We start from the raw sequence: 3,441 nt of genomic DNA on the forward strand, positions 1-3,441 counted from the left end.
TTAAGTTAAACCTTCATTAGAAATTAAAATCTGGGGTACCTGGGTGGCTCAGTCAGTTAAGCGTCTGCCTTCAGCTCAGGTCGTGATCCCAGGGTCCTGGAATCGAGCCCCACGTTGGGCTCCTCCTGGCTCAGTGAGGAGTTTGCTTCTCCCTCGGCCTCTCTCCCCTGCTCATGCTCGCTCTCTATCTCAAATGAATAAATAAAAAATCTTTAAAAAAAAAGAAATGAAAGTCTGTCCCCTTTAATCAGCTGTAGAGGGTGTGTCCTACCCAAGCTTATTTGAAAACAGGGTTCATTAAAAGTGACACATTTTTCAGATACCAAGCTTAGACACATATATCATTTCTCCATGCATAAGTCAGATGCCAAATACATTGCTTTGTGTGCAAACATAACAATATTTACATCCAGCATAATTCAAGAAACTCATGTCTTCAGACACATGAAAAGATGCTCATCACTAGTCAGCAGGGAAATGCAAATCAAAACCACAATGAGGTATCACCTGACACTTGTCAGAACAGCTAGCATAAAAAAGACAAGAAGTAAGTGTTGGCGAGGATGTGGAGAAAAAGAACCCTCATGCACTGTGCGTGGGGATGCAAACTGGTGCAGCCACCACGGAAAACAGTACGGAGGTTCCTCAAATTAAGCATAGGAATACCATACGATCCAGTAATCCCACTACTGGGTATTTACCCAAAGAAAATAAAAACACTAATTCAAAAAGATACATGCACCCCAATGTTTATTGTAGCATTATTTACGACAGCCAAGATATGGAAGCAACCTAAGTGTCCATCAATGGATGAATAAAGATGTGAAATACCAAAGTTCATGTTTTGTTAAGATTTTATTGGGGCACCTGGGTGGCTCAATCAGTTAAGTGTCTGCCTTCGGCTCAGGTCATGATCCCAGGGTTCTGGGATCAAGCCCCACGTCGGGCTCCCTGCTCCACGGGGAGTCCACTTCTCCCTCTCCCTGCTGCTCCCCTACCCCCAACCTCGTGTTCTCTCTCTCCCTCGCTCACTCTTTCTCAAATAAATAAATCTTTTTAAAGATTTTATTTATTTGAGGGAGAGTGCATTAGTCAGGGGGAGGGGTAGAGGGAGAGAATCTCAAGCAGACTCCCCACTGAGCAGGGAGCCCAATGCAGGGCCCGATCCCATGACCCTGAGATCATGACCTGAGCCCAAATCAAGAGTCGGTCGCTCAACCGAGCCACCCAGGTGCCTCAAGATTGATGGTTTCTATTTGGTTAGGCTCTTAAGCCTTTATAAAGCTAGAACAGGATTCCCCCCCCCCCACCATTTTTTTTTTTCTGTTATTGACTTGTTTTTAAGAGACCAGATTATTTATATCTGGATGTTTGATCATTTCATCATGATGACATTTGGCTTGTTTCTCTATACCCTGTTCCTATAAACTAGACGCTAGAGCTTGTCTTACATTCATGTTTAATGTTTTTGACAATCATACTTCATAGGCAGTCCTGTCTACTTCCCATTTTGCCCACTAGGAGGAACATAACGTCAGGATGTTCCACTGTTGGTGAAGCTAGTTTTGAGTAGTGTTGCCATTATCTCTTGTTGTACGACAAACGGTGCAAAAACAGTGTCTCTAAACCACTATCATTTCTTTTTCATGATTTCGTGGGTCCTGAATTCAATCAGAGCACAGTGGGGGCAGCCTGTCTTGGCTCCCTGATGCCTGGGACCCCAGCAAGAACATGTGAATGCAGAGGGCTGGAATCATTTCTTCACATGGCTGCTGGGGCTGGCAGTTAATGTGTTCTCTCCATGTAGCCTGGCATTCTTCCAACATGGTGACAAGGTTCCAAAGACCAGTATCCCAAGAAAGAGACAGATGGAATTCATATTGTCTTTAACAGCTAGCTTGGAAATCATGCAGTGGCACTTCTCTCCATTCTATTGGCTGAAGCTACAAAGATACGCCCAGATTCAAAGGGAGGGAACAAGGATCCTGCCTCTTGATGGAAGAGTGTTGATATCACATTGAGGGAGTGTGCATCAAAACTTAGATCTTTAAAAGTGTTATTTTCAAAAATAATAAGTAGAACAAGCCTGTCATTTTCCTTGAAAATGAAGTTCAAGTCACAGAAATTAGTTCTCGTTTGAAAATTAATGTCTTTATTATTCTTTGATGAATACAAGTCTTCCAGTGTATGCCCAAATTAATGTAACAGATTATGTGCTAATGGTTAAGAGACTAACTGCTCACCTCAGTATCCATTCTACAAGAGTTAGACATATTTATTAACACAGTTGTTCACTACGAGCTTCAAGAAGAAATATTTCAAGCAGATAAAATGGTCTTTTATAGAAAAAAAACCACTTATAGAGAAAAATCAAGCAAGACTTAAAACGAAGTAAAGGATAATGCCATTATTATTTAAAGCAAGACATGAAGAATTAAACACATCTGAATTTAAATTAGGGAGGAAGAAGGGATAATAATATGTAGTGCCCAAAATATATTCTGTGGTCCTCACGGTGACAGTATTAACCAGGCCACCAGGGCTAGGAGATGATTTTTCCCTCAGCTACAAGGAACAACCTGCCCGGCAAATGGCAGAGAGACTGTGATAGGTAACTTTATGTATCATCTAGACTGGCCACAGGGTGCCCACATTAAACCTTATTTCTGGATGTGTCTGTGAGGGTGAAGGGATTAGCATTTCAATCAGTGGACTCAGCAGACTGCCCTCCCCAGTGTGTGTGGGCATGATCCGATCCGTGGACGACCTGAGCACAACAAAAGGTGAAGGAAGGAGGAATTCACTTCTTTTTTTCCTGCCTCACTGCTTGAGCCACAACATCACATCTTCTCTGCTTCACAGGCCCTCAGACTCAGGACTGAATTACACATGGCTTTCCTAGGTCTCCAGCTTGCAGATGGCAGATCAGGGGACTTCTTAACCAATTTGTCATAATCTCTCTCTCTCTCTCTCTCTCTCTATATATATATATATCTCCTCTTGGTTCTATATCTCTGGAGAACACTGACTAAAACACACATAGCCAGACAGTCTCCTTAAGCGCACAAGAGAAACATCCTAAATTCTTGCAATCCAACCACCCATTTTCCATGACAACTATCAAACTGCTTACATGTTATTATCTTTTTCATCTCAGTATATTTTTATTACAATTTCATTACAGGTTGATGTTTATAGATTGGTTTATACCAAATGCATTTCAGGTAACCTGTTCCCTAACAACATATGGGAAAGCAGAATCATTACATGGAGGGGCTGCCTACAAATCCAACTTTTGCCTGTAGACTGAAATGCCATTGATAGAATTTTGACATTAACGACCTTTAATTCTAAAGAGCCTGGGTCTCACTGGGGCACCTGGGTGGCTTATTCGGTTAAGTGTCTGACTCTTCATCTCAGCTCAGGTCTTGATTTCAGGGT

This window comes from Phoca vitulina, unplaced genomic scaffold (genome assembly GCF_004348235.1).
Source record: "Phoca vitulina isolate PV1807 unplaced genomic scaffold, GSC_HSeal_1.0 scaffold27, whole genome shotgun sequence".
NCBI lineage: Eukaryota > Metazoa > Chordata > Mammalia > Carnivora > Phocidae > Phoca > Phoca vitulina.